The sequence below is a fragment of the Cryptomeria japonica genome, chromosome 5, assembly GCF_030272615.1.
Source record: "Cryptomeria japonica chromosome 5, Sugi_1.0, whole genome shotgun sequence".
Lineage (NCBI taxonomy): Eukaryota > Viridiplantae > Streptophyta > Pinopsida > Cupressales > Cupressaceae > Cryptomeria > Cryptomeria japonica.
Genome location: NC_081409.1, coordinates 867,261,175 through 867,277,459, shown reverse-complemented (window position 1 = coordinate 867,277,459; position 16,285 = coordinate 867,261,175). Strand labels below are relative to the sequence as shown.

The window sequence follows — 16,285 nt, the reverse complement described above, 5'->3', positions numbered from 1 at the left end:
CCCTTCATTCGTAAAAGGGGGAGATTATTAAAAAGTAATTGGTAAAAACTGAATTAATTAAAGAATGATTGAAAGATCATTCAATAGAATTACAAGAGATCGATGTTTCCATAAAGAAACTGATAAGAGTTATCTTGTATTAGCTAATAATTATTTATTTAATTATTAATCTATTATACTCTACGCTTAAGCTAAACTTAGGCATTTAATAATATATTGTAGGTATTTAATAATTATTAAATACACATTATCCCTTTAGGGTTACACACATTTAGGGTTGCTAATATCCTTTTAAAAGGATTGTATTGTACTTTTTCATTGATTCCCTCTTTGAATGATAGTCTTCTTCTTCAGAGTCATTATTGTTTTTTGCCTCCATTCTTCTCTTGTGACAGGTAGTTTGCTTGCAGTGTTCTTGGGATCTCTGAAGTTGTATTTTTTCAACTTTTTCATGGTATCAGAGCCTACATCTACTGCTGCTTGTTCCTGATTTTTCAGAAGATTTTTTGGAGGGTGGTTTCAAGCTTTTTCAAAGTTTTTATTTTTGGATCTGGAGTGCTTCTTTGTTTCTGGGCATTTTGGGCTCAAACGGACCTCACCGTTGAGCTCAGAACACCCAAAACCCCCCATTTTCATATAAAATTTGTCCAATTTGGACAACTTTGGCTCTGGCAAAAAACTTTTTGATTTTTGCCCTTATTGGGCACGTTTTTCGAGAGAAAAAATATTTTGGGCAATTTAACGGCTTGCCCTGGCTGACACAATCACCACCCAACCTCGCCGCCTAGCAGTCGCCTGCTGCTTCTGGCCGCTTTCACAGCCACCGCCTGCTCACCCACCCACCCGCCCAACCAGCTCCGCTCCACCCAAGCACCACCAGAAGGGAGATTTTTTTTCCTTAAGACCTATTTGACCTAGAGATGGTAATTTTTGTCATAACTTGGGTAAACGGAGTCAGATTTTCGAAAACGAATAGGCGTTGGAAAGCTCTTTCCGATTTGGAGGTTTGATCTTCTGTTTTTGCTGTTTTGATATCTTTTTTTGACGTCAAAGCTAGAAGTTCTTTTTTGCACTCCGAGAGGCATATCTTGAGCATCCAAACTCCATTTTTGGCACACAAGATATCGTTGGAAAGCTGGTTTTGTGCACTTTCCAATGGTATGGGTCTTTTTTTCAAATTCTGCTCCAAGTACATTTTATTAAGTGTTTTGCATTTATGCACTCTGGTGAATATCTTGGATGTTTCAGCTCCTAGGATGTTTTTCTTTGTGTGGGATGACTCATCTTTGGCTATTATTTCTGTATTTCCAGCCTTTTGTCTTTTTTGAGCATTGTATATATCATTTTGTAAGCATTTTCCTTTTTGCAAATGCACTGAGATAAAATGCCACTATGCCTTGCATGCTTAGGATCTTGCACATCTTGTGCCTTATTGTACTCGCACTCCATTATAAAGTGCCATGGGGGGGGTTTGATGTTTGCCTTTGTTTGCCATCTACCTTTGTTACGTGAGTGTTCCTTCCACGACATTAGCCTCATGATGTGTGTCAAGTGAGTGTTCCTTCCATGACACTAAACTTTATATGTGTTTGTACTTTCTGTTGCACTCTCGATGTTCCTGGTTCTTCGTCATGCAGTTTTTATTGGCATTCAGTTTCAGTGTACCTGTCACCTCTCCCTTGTCAGCATTATTGGAGGGGGCGGGGGGGGGTTCCTATTGGTTGTTGGTTCTTATGCTTCCTTAGTTCGTTGGAGTATACTCTTTCATTCCTATTTTTGGAGGCAACCTTCCATCTTCGATTGATCAGCTCTTCAGACTTTGGTGTTTTTTGCCATCAGTATCTTCGAGTTCAGTTGTTTGCCTTTGTTTGCCATCTGATTAGAGTTCAGTTATTTGAGGGCACTCATGCAGATTACAGTTTTCTCTACCTGATCATCTTCTATTTCAGTGGAGGTTCTTCAGACTGACAGTTATTACTCGACAGTGGTTGCAGGTTCTTCATGTGTCTATGATTCTTCTGTTCTTCTTTTTGCTCCTGTCTTTTGGAACATTCTTGTTTGGAGGCTTCTTCAGTCCTTGACTTGTATTCCATCTCTTTTTGGAGTAGAGTTTTTTCCCACGTGGTTTTCTCTATTTCTTCGGTTCATAAAGATTTGGTTGTGATTGGGTACCTCATCAGGCTTTGTTGTCGGGACCCAAATTTGCCTTCATCTATAGTTGCATTTTTTGCTTCATGCATTTAGTTTTTTAGCTACTCCCTAAGTTCATCTTAAGGGGGCTGTAAGAGTTATCTTGTATTAGGCTAATAATTATTTATTTAATTATTCGTCTATTATACTCTACGCTTAAGCTAAACTTAGGCATTTAATAATATTGTAGGTAATTATTAAATACACATTATCCCTTTAGGGTTGCTAATATCCTTTTATAAGGATTGTATTGTACCTTTTCATAGATTCCCTCTCTGAGTGATAATCTTCTTCTTCAGAGCCATTATTGTTTTTTGCCTCCATTCTTCTCTTGTGACAGGTATTTTGCTTGCAGGTGTTCTTGGGATCTCTGAAGTTGTATTTTCTCAACTTCTTCAAAAACAAATGATAGCTGAAGACGTAATTAGAAACTAACTAATTACACTAAGATGACCATTAACAAATAGAATAAGAAGATATTAATCTAATAACCCTCCCTTAACGGCCATCGTTCTAACTACCCAGAGAAAAACAGAGAAGGTTGCCCCTTCTTCTCAGAACGTTCTACGACATGACCCTCCCTTAATGGTCATCGTTCTAACTACCCAGAGAATAACAGAGAAGGCTGCCCCTTCTTCTCAAAACGTTCTACGACATGAGCCTACAATTGACCTTGTCACTAGGATGAGCCTGCCAGTGACCCTCCCAAAATCTGGAGAGCATCTGAAGAATACAAATCGCCCACAAACTTTTGCACATGAGGATGACACCCCAAAACAAACTGCAAGTAGTCACAACTTCTGAGGAGAAAATCGCCAAACCAAAAAACTAAGATTACAAAACATCGTTTTTTGGGAAAAAACAGTAAAAAATCCTAAAACATGAACACCAATGATTCTTGAGGATAAAATCGCACAAAACCCAAAATCTCACGCAAACATCGCGAATTACAGATGACCAGACATGATTTTTTAGGAGAAAATTTGATCAAAACCTAACACGAAATCCAAGGCACATATCAAAATACAAAACTTCATTTTTTGAGGAAAAACGGTAAAACCCAACAAAAATTTTGAAGGATAAAAATTAATAAAACCCTCCCATAATTTTTTAAGGGAACAAATTATTAAAACCATCAAAAAAAATTTCAAGAAAAAAATTTATAAAAAAACCCACCAATAATTTTTTAAGGGACAAAACTATAAACCCATCAGAAATTTTTTTAAGGTCAATTTTTTTTATAAAAAACCTTGGCAGACACATCCACAATCTTCCAGACCCGTCATGTGGAATAGCAGACGATCTTCAAAACAAAAATCGCAGCAAACAACAATCGCAGGCAGATAAAAAACGAAAAACACTACCGTCGTGAAAACCACCGTCGTTGAAAGACACGTCCCCATGGGTGTTGTAGAGAGCAGAGACGACGCGGCAAAAACAGAGCCGTCGTGTGAGAAAATGCCCTCTCGTGACCAAAAACGGCGCCTAGATGGAGTTGACACCATACATAGCTGACGCGGGGAGAGAAAAGGCTGGCATAGCAATGATCGTGCGAAAAACACAGAAGACAGTGCCTGCAAAACACAAACGCGGACGCAAAAATCCCGACGCGGGTTGCAGAGACAAATCACAGCCATTACGAAAACCACCAGAAATTGCACAGAAAAGAGACAGCCGTCGTGGAAAAACGAGGGTTTGCAAACACGAAGATGTGGTTGCGCAGGCTCAGAGGAAGATAAAAAATATGGGCGCAAAACAAAAGTCGCAAACACAGAAAAATGCAACCACGACCCACGAAAATAGATCTGCACTGAAACGCTAGAAAAATGGTTTTCCCAAAATCTTGAGCCCTCCCGTGAGGGAGACAGGCTCAGACCCGCTCTGATACCATATTACAAAGTTGGTAAAAACTGAATTAATTAAAGAATGATCGAAAGATCATTAAATAGAATTACAAGAGATCACTGTTTCCATAAAGAAACAAATGATAACAGAAGACATAAATAGAAACTAACTAATTACACTAAGATGACCATTAACAAATAGAATAAGAAGATAATGTAAGAAATTGTTGCAATAAGCTATTGAAGTAATAATAGTGATATATTGTTGTCTGATGGTATACAATTGTGTTATTTTGTAGCTTGCATGGCTTCACTTTCCTCAATTAGTCTAGATTTATTTCAAACATTAGATGAACAAAGTTGACTGCAGTGTTTTAAGGTGAAGATCGCTTGCTCATACTTTTTGTTGATAAATGATTTTTATCAACAATGTAAGGTTGGACCGAGTTATTTTATGTGGGGGCTTAATCTGAATTATTGGATGAAGTGAAGTGAAGTGAAGTGTGGTAGATCTCATCTGAATCATTGCTATCTACTGAGGTCTTCGATTAGAATAGCTTTCTTAAACCCTTTCCTATTTTATTTTCCACATTATCTTATCGAAAAGTCCTAAAAAAGAGCCATTTATTGTCAAACCATTTGTCAAATCTCCTTGAAAGTTTAAGAAATGTGTTAACATCTTCTTCAAGTGTGCGTAAGTCCCCTTGGATTACCAGCAACATCACCAAACAAGTTTATATCCACATAAAGTCGCTAGTACGCAGTTGGAACCTTGGAGTCAATGTATGATCTTCCTGCAATATTAACATACATCTGATTTTGATCAAGAGAGGATAAAGTGACTGTTGGAAATCTTTATTTTGTGTTGGTGTGGTCACAAAACACCCGTCAACAGGACATCCATCAAAGCATAACGGATAGAGGAATTTTGTTAGTTGCTGTAATTGTGAATTCCTGGGCAGATTTATATGCAAAATGTGGAGGCATCGACAAGGAATGTAAACTGTTTTACAGAACTTTGAAGTTTTGTGGTCTCATGGAGTGCTATGATTGCAAGCTCTGCACAAAATGGATTTGATGAAAAGGCTTTAGAAACCCTCAAGCAAATGCATTAAGCAGGCGTAAAGATGAATGCCAAAACCTCATGCCTGAGCTGAAATGGGAGTTTTCCCAGCATCCTTCTGTACAAAAATGGAGTGCTGGAAGAGGGTTTGGAAATCCATTAGCACCTAATGGAAGAGAATTTTTGTCAGATGTAGTAGTTGCAAGTGCCCTAACAGACATACATGCAGAATGTGGAAACATTGACGAGGCAAAACACCTCCAAGATGTCATCTCATAGAATGCAGTGATCACAAGGCATGCATGAGGTGGATTTGTTGAAGGATTCATTTTGAATACAAGATAAATAAGATTACTGGGGAAGAATATATTAATTTTATTAAGAATGAAAATGCCAAAGTTGTCAAGTTACAGGAAGAGGTTGACATTGATGTCTTCATGATCAGAGAACCTGAGGAGAAATGGCATGGTTAAGCAATTAAAATAATAGCTACAGGGCTTTGCATTTATAGCTAATGATCAGGTTCAGTCTTATGGATCCTGGTGTATGAAGCCACCTGTCATATATGGTGCTGTTAGTCATCCAAAAGCTATGACTGTCTTCTGGTCTAAGATGGCTATATATGGACTCCTCCTGTCAGGCCCCACGTTGCATTTACGGTTTAAGTTAATGCCAAGAGTTCTCACCAAGACAGATATTATAAGCACGGTTAAGAAAATGGTTCTTGGGCAGATTCTTTATGGCCCTGCTATCACAGCTGTCTTCTTCTCATTGAATGCTTTGCTGCAAGCACAGAGAAGCCTGTTTGGAAGCATGACGTAATGCAACCAAATGGCCCAAGCATTGTACGGATTTCAATCTTTGAGACCAATAGGCTTCGCAAGAATAACCGTGCAGCTATTGTGCATTTGATTTAAGTGATATTTTCAAAATTTACGATGATCATAAAATTGACGTAGATCATACTGATGAAGCTCTCAAGTTATATGATCCAAATACAACAACTAAAGTTGTAGGCAATATCATATTTTCCTATAGTGCTGAGGATCCAGACATCACAGAGAATAGTTTTGCACGTTGCCTTCTCACTATTGCATATCACAATGATGATGGGAAGCTTCCATTAGAAGAATTCTTTGATTTGATTAGAGCTTTTGGAAATAAAATGACAAGAAAAGAAATTTTTTAAAAAGCAAATAGTGATGGTAATGGTGAAGTTCATTCGGAGGAGCTTGTTAACCTTCTTACCAATCATGGAGGCAGCAAGGAAATACTCATTAACAACTGTCCAATTTGTGGAGAGGCACTTCGTGTCTCAAATAATCTAAATAACATGATTCATGTTAGTCTGTGACTTGATAACAGAACTGGCTACCTTGGCATTCTCCATTTTTACAAGCCACATATTTAGGCCAGTGTCAAACAATTCATATTTCCGATTTGAAAATGAAGAGGGGAAAACACTTTGTCAACATGAGTCGAGATTATCATATCAAACCTCCCATGGAGCATAATTTGTGCATGATGGACCTTTTTGGCCATGAATGGCTATCTTTGAGGAACCTCTAAACATTATCACCAAAACTACACTCAGACTAGCAATGGCTATATGGCCGTATTTGCCTTTTGTCTATAGAACACATAAGAATATTTAAAGTTGGCAGGTGAAGTGATTTTCAAAAGTAGGGAGATTGATAAAAGATAGAGGAATAAAAAACGATCCCCAGATGTAGTTGGATTGAGTGCTATAAAATGGTGCCTTCTTTTTGTACAGAAGACAGATCACATCCATAGGCACAAGCTATCTATGTAAACTTGGAGAAATTGGCTTTAGAGATGAAGGCAGCTGAATATTTTCCAGGGTGAAGACATTTACCCAATGATGTGGAAGAGAAAGAAGCATAATTATATGTCTGCCACCACAGTGAGAAGCTGGCAATTGCATATGAGACAAGCGAGCTGTTTTGAAAGCAATGTGTGCAAGTTTTGAACAAACTTCTAAATTTGCAATTTTGCTAAGTGAAGAGAGGGAAACAAACAAATATGTTTAACAAAATACACTTGCAAACAAATGACTACAGTTAGTGCAAGCCAAGTATTCAATGGAATGCCTTGACAGGCATATGCTAGTCAAATTCATAATGAAGACCCAACTTTTTATTATGAAACAAATTGTATTAACTTTTCTAAAACATTTCCTTTAATAAGTTGGAGCTGTACGCTAAGTAAAAAGGCTTTAAAACATTTTAAATATCTTGTAAAAGCCGAAAAAGTAGTTATAACTTGGTTATGAGTCGGTTATGGGCTGGCAGGGCTATAAAGGTCACGTTATTGGATGTCAAAGGGTTTCTTTTTCTATAAGATTCCATTTTTTTAGTTTTTTTTTCTGTTTGGAGTAGAACTGGGAGAAAAACAAAAAAAAATTAGGATTCAACTTTGTACAGGAAGATTAAGTTTTACAGTTTCACAAAGATAATAAAGAATGCATTTGGTTTGTATATTTTAAATGTATTTCTGAGTTATCATTACTGATTTCTCATGTGTTAAATCAGTAATCTCTGTCAACGTGGAAACCATTGATCATTTGCTGGAGCATTTACAAGTTGTGCAGCATGTGCAAATAGATGCAGTCATAATCTCAATATCTTGGTCTGAGCGCATTGGCATAGCTTATTTCATAGTGTGTGAGTTTGCATGTCATTTTCAAGTGTTGTTACAGTTGCATACATATTATTATTTTTGTTCATCATATGAATCTAGGAATGTATATTATGATTTTGTGATGAACCCTCTTTATGTTTGTACATGTTTGTAAAATCCTAATTGATATTCATGTGTCTACAACTAAGATTTCTGTAAATTATTTTCATTCAGTTTTTCCCTTTATACCTTTGGTGTTTCTGGTTATCTTCCACAAAATCCACAAATTTGATAATACAAGGGAGCTGCTCTCTCAAACAGAGGAAAACCGTTATTCTATAGTTATCTCTCCAGTTGATGCAATTGTCTTTGCTCTTCGAGCAAACAGGACCATTTTGGAGATAAATGGCAGTGACAAATCTATTTACCAACAAATTTCAAATTCAAGCTTTATGTTAGTAAACTTATCTGTTTGGCTTTGGGCTTAATGAGTTCTGATTAATGGTCTATCCAATATAAGGATAACTGAGATGAAATTTTGCTGAATCCCTCAGGAATTTTTTTCATTAAGGTAAATGAGACACAGTTTGTTCACTATTTTGCTATTGATGGTTGATTATTTTTCTCTTCCTTGGAAATTCAGGGCCTTTATTATAATGTTGACCTTGGTATTAGTTTAGACAACAATCTTAAGATTTGTCGAATTGGGTTATGCTAGAATCTACCATAGTTTGATCTTACTGTAATCCCCGGTTTTTCAACTTGGGTCATGCTGTCACCATTACCTCCAATATAATTTTACTTTCAGTGCCTTGGCATAGGAAGCCCCGTCTTATGACTTGTATCTTTAGAAAAGCAAGACGTCACAGTTTAATAAAACATGTTGAAGATCATGGGTTTCATTGGATATTGATTAATTACAGAAAATGAAGAAAACCCAACCTGATTGCCGTTTGTAATGCCTTGATAGTCGTCTTCTATCTCCTTTGCAGAGTCTATCTTCTGCTCAACAGTGGAGTGTAACTGCAATTGTTTGCTCAGCTCACTGTTATAAAGTATGACCTAATTCAACTCATATCAACAAATATAATTCAGAAAACAACAAGTACATAACACCTGTGAAATCATGATCAACATAGAAAATGCCAGTAACTGTGCAGTGAATGTCATCTTGTTCTGAAGAATCAATGCCCCAAATCAAAATCCAACCAGCCGCAGTTTTATGAACCATTTGATTTCAATGATCCTTGCAGAATGCAATAAGTTTATCCCTTTATACCTTTGATATTTCTGGTTTAAATACAAGGAAACCCCAAATTTGTTCAAATGATGGAGCTACCCTCTCAAACAGAGGAAAGCCGCTATTCTGTAATGATCTCTCCAATTGTTGGTGCGATTGTTATTGCTCTTCAAGCAAACAGAGCCATTTTCGGAGATAATATCACAGTGACAAATCTGTTTACCAACAAATTTTAAATTCAAGCTTGATGTTAGTAAACTTATTTGTTTGACTTCGGACTTAAAGAGTTCTGATTTATGGTATATCCAATATAAGGATAACTGAGATGAAATTTTGCAGAATCCCTCAGGAATGACGAGTTTCTTGACTATTTTTCTACGATGGTTGATTATTTTTCTCTTCCTTGGAAAGTCAGGGCTTTTATTATAGTGTGGACCATGGTATAAGTTTGGACACCAATCTTAAGATTTGTCGAATTGGGTTATGCCCTACCTAGTTTTACCTTACTGTAATTCCCGGATTTTCAACTTGGGTCATAATGTTACCATTACCCCAATATAATTTTAGTCCCAGTGCCTTGGCATAGGAAGCCCCCTTTGGTGTCTTTAAAAAAGTAAGACATCACAATTTAATAAAGCATGTTGAAGACCATAAAACAGTTTCATGGGTTTCATAAGGTATTGATTAATTACAGAAAATGAAGAAAACCCAACCTGATTGCAGTTTGTAATCCCTTGATAGCAGCATCCTCTGCTACCTCCTTTGCAGAATATATCTTCTGCTCAACGGTGGAGTATGCCTGCAACTGTTCGCCTAGCTAAATGTTAAGAAGTACAACCTACTTCCACTCATAGCAACAAAACTAATTCAGAAAACAACAAACATATAATACATGTGAAATCATGAACAACATAGAAAATGCCAGTAACTGTGCAGTAAATGCCGCTCTTGTTCTGACGAATCAATGCCCCAAATCAAAATCCAACCAGCCGCAGTTCTATAAACCCTTTGATTTCAATGATCCTTGCAGAATGCAATAATGTTAAAACAGTATGAATACCGGTACGGCATACAGTACATAGGTCACCTAGTTATTGGCCACCCTTGCAGGAATTGTGATTTTACAAATCCGTTTAAAAATGAAAAGTAACACATTGCAATGCCGGTGCGTGTAAGGCTTTTTATTTAAGCGGTAGAAATTGAAGTTTTTCCCCTTTTATAACGTGTTGAGGGGAAAATTGGTTAATGAAGATCTCCCAACGAACGAGTTGCGCCGCCGCCAAATAATTTGAGGATCGCCCCTAAAAAAATAACCCTTTCAATTAACATTTTTATTTATTTATTAATTAAATTAAAAATTACAATACAATTATTTTTTAATTTTCAATTTATATTTTAATATAAATAAATTTTAATATAAATAAATCTTAATATTATAAAATTAATTATATTAAAATATAAATACATAATATTGTTGAATCTTTTCATTTTTTTAGCTCCTATTTGTAGCTTGGCATTTGTATGCATTGAACTACAATGTTGTCCAAGGAGAAAATCAAAATTTGTAACTATTTTTTATATAACCATTAAAAAATTAAATTTTTGAGAAAGGGATTAAAACTTCAATTTTTATTTTTCTTGATCATCTATTGTCCAAGATTCATTATTCTAATTGATTAGTTTTTTTTTGTTTATATTATAAATCGAGAGACCAAAAAGATGGTTATACAGATGAGTTCAGGGGAGGCAGGGTCTCAACAGTGAAACCAAAAAGAACTAGACGAGTGTCATATACAATGCACTAAATGAAAACTCCAAAATAAAGTTGTGCTTGCTGCCATAAGGAACTAGAGGAGGATTTCATCCTGGTCTTCCAACCATGTGGTCCACCCCTGTGGTCCTTCCATCCAGACCACCTTCTTCCTTTCCATGATTTGTATGCACATGTCAACCCTATTGAAGGGGGGAGCTCTGGTATCTTGAAGTTCTTTAATCAGTTTCTTAACTGCACTCCCAAAGGTGGTTTGATTTTCTGCGATCCTTGCCCATTCATACCCATCTTGCATCTCGTATATAAACATGGTGGCTCGGCCTTCTTTGAGGAACCGCAGTAGTTTATTTCGTTCAACATTCATCAGGAAGCAAACCTGCACAACAATTTTATAGTGTGTGAGTTTTTTAAAAAAACCAGTAAGTTCCCTAGCATTACCTTGGAACTTCTCCTCATTTCTGAGTTTCCAAATAAACCAAAGGATAAAAGAAGACAAAATTTGCCAAATTAAGTTAGCATCCTTTTTAAGATTATGGACGAAACCAGTAACTATATCATAAGTGAAGACATGCTCAGTAATGGATATTCCAAACATTAACCAAATCTCCCTAGCAAAAGGGGAATCAAGGAAGATGTGCCGAGTGGACTCGGGTTTATTGCAGACATAACAGAGATCATATGCAGCTACATTATTCCTAATAGGCATCTATCCAGTAAGAGTTGCCATCAAAAACACTTGATCTTAGGGGGGATGGGGGATTTCCAAAGGTTCTCAAAGGTTTTATACCAAGCAGTGGGGCTATGGTGGACATTCCATAGGGTGTTGACATGGTTGATCACAGAGGTGTCCTGGTTAAGCAAGTTGTAGATAACTTTGGATTTAATTTTTGGGAGGGGGGAGCCATCCTTCCAAAGGAATGAGAGGTACCTGTGGGTGTCAACATGAGTATTCTTAGGAAGATTGAGGGTGTTACAGGCATTCTTAATCATATTGTAGGTCCGCTTATGCGAAGCAGGGAGATTAAAATTTACTACTAAGTTCTTCCCAAGTGATGAGGTTGTCATTTTCCAGGATATCTATAAGAAACTTGATCCCCTTGTTATGCCAAAATCTAGCAAAACAGCCTTGGGTTAAGGCCAGTGGCTTAGAATTATGGTGGAGGTTCCACCATATCGACCTTTCACTATTTATAGTGTTATCACAGTCAATGTTAGAGTTGCAAATAAGTCTATGCACATGCTCCCAGGCTTTCCAAATGGACTTAAGGACCCAGGTGCCTTGGACAGACACTAAGAAACTTCCAGCAAGTAGATCACTGAGTGGGAGGGCTTTCCATGATTTGGCAGCCTTGGGGAATCCATTTTGAATGTTGTTTCTGATAAGAATCTTCCAAGGTTCTTGCCCATCTAGTGCATGAAATATCCATTTGGCGGCAAGGGAGATTCCTTGCAACTTAAGATCCTTAAGGCCCAAACCTCCAAGTTTTTGGTCTAAGTGGCACCAGGGCCATTTCACCGCATGGGCCTTTCTTTTGCCCTTACCATCAGACCAGAGGAAGTGTCTGATAGCCTTTTGAATTTCATAAATTTGATAATTGTTGAACATCCAAACCAGAGAGTAGTAGATACTGTACAAGGAGAGGATTTTTTGACATACTTGAACCCTACCTGCTAGGGAGAGGATCCTATTATCCCACTTGTTGAACTTATTATCAATTTTCCCCTTAACCCAGGTCCACATGTCTCAAAGAGAGGGAGAAATAGAGAAGGGGATACCGAGATACTTGACAATCATGTTGGGTCCTCCCCATGAGTACCCGTCTTGCTGTAGCCAGTCTGGAGGTTCATCCTTCCAACCAAGTAAAATAGATTTGGAGCTGGAGATCCTGGCTCCAGAGGCTTTACCAAAGGTGTCAATTTTTAGGTTGAGGCAATCAATGTTTTGCCTAGAGAGCTCCAGGAAAAGAGAGGTATCATCAACAAATTGGATATTCAGCAGTTCAAAGTCATCCGGCAGCACGATGCCATGGACTCTAGGAGATAAAAGAGGGCATCTGAGGCAATAACAAACAAAGCAAGGGCAAGAGGGTAGCCCTGCCTTATGGATCTAGAGAGATGAATAGGTTGGGATAGGGTTTCATTAACTTCAATCATGGCGGAAGCATCTTTGAGGAGAATTTGGACGTAGTCACAGAACTCGTTAGGGAAGCCAAAAGCTCAGAGCATCATGAGGATGAAATCCCACTCGACTCTGTCATAGGCTTTTTCAAAGTCCACAAGGAACATGGCAGCATCTTGGTTAGAGGTTCTGGCCCATTCCATGGATTCCCAACTAGTGACAAGGTTTTCCAATATGTATCTGCCTTTAATGAATCTAGTTTGGGTAGAGCAAATGAATTTTGGAAGAATCTTTTCAAGGTGGGTAGCTAAGGCTTTGGCAAGGATTTTATAGGAGACGTTGAGGAGGGTGATTGGCCTCCAGTTCTTAATGAGCGCTTTGTCTCCTTCTTTAGGGATGAGTTTAACAATACCTTTATTTATGAATTCCCCCAGGGTGCCATTGTCAAGAGCTTCATTGTACATGTCATAGAGGTCATGTGTGACCCATTCAAGATTGGCTTTGTAGAACTCTGCAGGGAGACCATTGGGGCCTAGGGCCTTATTATCCTTGAGGGCTTTAATGGCATTGGCAATTTCTTGTATAGAGATCCTGGCTTTGAGGAGGAGAGCATCATCTTCAAAGATTCTTTTAGGGATGATGGTACTACATTTGTGTCGAGCCTCTTTCGAGGCCTCATTATCTTCTGAGGTAAAGAGAGTTCTATAGAACATTTCGAAGGCCTCTTTGATATCATTGAGATCCAGGAGTTCCTTGTTGTCTACAGTTATTCTATCAATTTTTTCTCTATTTTGTTTTTGCTTAAGGAGGTTAAAGAAGATTTTGGAGCCTTTATCTCCAAATTGGAGCCAATGGTTGCGAGCTCTAATGAAGGCTCCCCTGATTTTGACCCGTTGGTGCTTTCTGAGGATATCTCTGGCTTTAGAAACATGCTTGGCCAAGGTAGGGGAGGAGGGGTTAGTCTGAATATCCTGCTCTAGCGAATGGAGGCGATGGGTGAGAGTTTTTTCCATGGCTCTAGAGTCCTTGGCTTTCTTTTGGCCAATGGTTTGGAGTACTTTCTGCCAGGAGGAGACATTCCTTGTCCACCTAAGAGTGCAGGATTGGGGAGGCTGAGGTTGAAGGTTGAAGAGCCTGACCACCTTAAGGGCACCTAGAACATCTTGGTCTTTGAGGAGGGAGGTATTGAGAATAAATTTCTTGCTGCAGGGGCTGCTGATAGGGATAGCGTTTCTAGTGTTAATGACCGCAAGGATAGGGAAATGGTCAGAAAGGGTAACTGGCAGGACAACAACCACACTCCCCAAGTGGTTAGGGGAGAAGGAGAAGAAGTTGTTGTTAACATAAAATATGTCCAGTTTGGAATAAATACGATTGAGACCTTGTTGAAAGTTGCACCAAGTGTACCATAGGTTAGAAGCAGGAGTTTTAGTGCCCTTGAGGGGGTCAAATAACTGGAGTTTTTGTTTAAGTTTGTCCTAGTGAGGTTTTTCTGCATTTTTCCATTCAAAAGGAAGTCCCCCAGCCTTGTCATCTTGATGCTCAGTCATATTGAAATCTCCAGCCACTATCCAGGGGATACTTGGGAGGGAAGTCAGCCAGATCCAAAGGGACACTCTTTCCTTGTAGTCATTAGGTGCATATATAGAGCAAACGCCAAAGCTGGAACCCCTAATATCTAGGGTAGCCCAGGCTACTCTGTTGCATGGGGAGATCCCTTTATCCCTAATGTTGCTTGCCCACTTAGGGGAGATAAGAAGGCCAACTCCTCCCTTTCCTTTCGAGTGGTTGGTGCAAATTTTGATTGCATCTCTCCAGATAAAGTCAAGTGAGCTATCAAGATGGAAACCCATGGATTTAAGTTCTTGCAGCATCAAGAAATCTATGTTCTTGTGGTGGCTCAGAGAGCTTTTGATGACAAACTTCCTATCAGGCGACTCAAGGCCTCTAATATTCCAAGAGATGTATTTCATTAGAGGAGAGGGTTAAGAGGTTCAACTAGGGAGACTGTAAGGATCTCCAGATTTCTTTTTATTCTTGGAGCCCATAGGCCTACCTTTCTTTTTAGTCAAGGAGGATCCTTTCATAAGGTCATCCTCATCTTCACTAACTTCAGATGGTTCATTCCTAGTAACTGCAATTCCTCCTATGTCAAACCCAGACATCTGGGAGTCTGGAAAGACAAGGAGCACTGTGCTAGACCTAATTTCTTCAAGACCCTTATTGGCGTAGATTACTTCAATAACATGATTATCTTCTAACTCTTTGAGCATAGAGGTTGTCGAAGGGTTGGTGATGTTAACTTTAGGGGTAAGCCCTGCAGGTGATGAGGAGTCCGAATTCTTGGGGGTTTTAGATCTGATCATCACACATGCAGGGTTATCACTGGTGCTAGCAACATTAGCACTTCAACTAGGGTTCTCAAGTTTTTTAACCATCTTTTTTACAACAGAGTTCGCTAGGGTTCAAGTGGGAGCGAGTGAGCTATTATTTGTAGGGAGGGGGTAATTGCAGATGCCCGTTTCTTGGCTGATAGTTGGGATAGTAGGATGGTTTTGATTTGGGGCATTCAGGTTGCTAATTTTCCTCCTACGCTTCCTAGAAGTGACCAACTGAAAACAGTCAGAGGGCGATTCTGAAGGACCAATTGTTGGGTCAGAGGCCGGACCAAGTTGATCAGAGACAAGGGCGCATGTGATAAGTGTGCATGGGTTTTAATTCTGAAGAATTGGTGATGGGAATAGCAGCTTCTTCGTTAACAGGGAGCAGAGTGGATGAGTGTTGAAAAATCTTGGTTCTAGGGTTTGTGGAAGCATCAGTTGAGTTAATGTTGGGTTTATGATTTCTGCAATTAATGATTGGGCAATTTTTCTGAAGATACCCTTCTTTTTTGCAGAGAAAGCATGCATTTAATCCTCCAAGCATTTCAATAGGGCAGACAAAGGTTTCTTCATTGACATTTAGGGTTAAAGATGGTGGGATATCAATCCTTGGCTTAATCGACACAAGCATTCTGGCATCCACGTTAGGAACGAGGCGGGTCGTTTCATCAATATGGATCATTTTTCCAAAAGGTTCCATTAACTGTGGAAGAAAACGCCGGAGGAAAGGGGGGACATCCTTGAGGATGACTCACCTAGGGGAGGACAGTGCGAGAACCTCATCATCGACCGCCTCTGGAGACCAAGCTAGGGCACAGAACGAAGTATTCCCCACTGTCTAGTATTGACATTTTAGTGCCTCCCTTTGAGCCTCATGAGAATTAAAAAAAATAAGGTAGAGACCCTTTTGAATTTGTCTGCAAAATGATATTTTAAGCCCTAATTTTAAATTCCAGAGGTTATGAAACCAATCGTCTAAAAATTTCCTAGGTGGACATTTCTCTACATCAACACATGCAAAGAAAATGGCCGTATTA

At 38.6% G+C, this 16,285-nt stretch overlaps 1 long non-coding RNA gene across 2 annotated transcripts in view; it reads right to left on the bottom strand.

Annotated features, from left to right (window-relative positions):
• The window catches only part of LOC131043395 (uncharacterized), a 66,698-nt gene extending 56,551 nt beyond the window's left edge, over nt 1-10,147 (bottom strand). Inside the window, exons 1-4 of one of the 2 annotated variants that reach the window (XR_009372783.1) lie at nt 9,907-10,147; nt 9,691-9,782; nt 9,017-9,192; nt 8,680-8,799 (exon numbers count right to left, since the gene is read on the bottom strand). This is a non-coding gene — a long non-coding RNA (uncharacterized LOC131043395). Of the gene's footprint in view, nt 1-8,679; nt 8,800-8,853; nt 9,193-9,690; nt 9,783-9,906 lie in introns of both variants that reach the window. The other variant, XR_009372784.1, reaches the window with a different exon arrangement.
• Nucleotides 10,148-16,285: the final 6,138 nt, after the last annotated feature.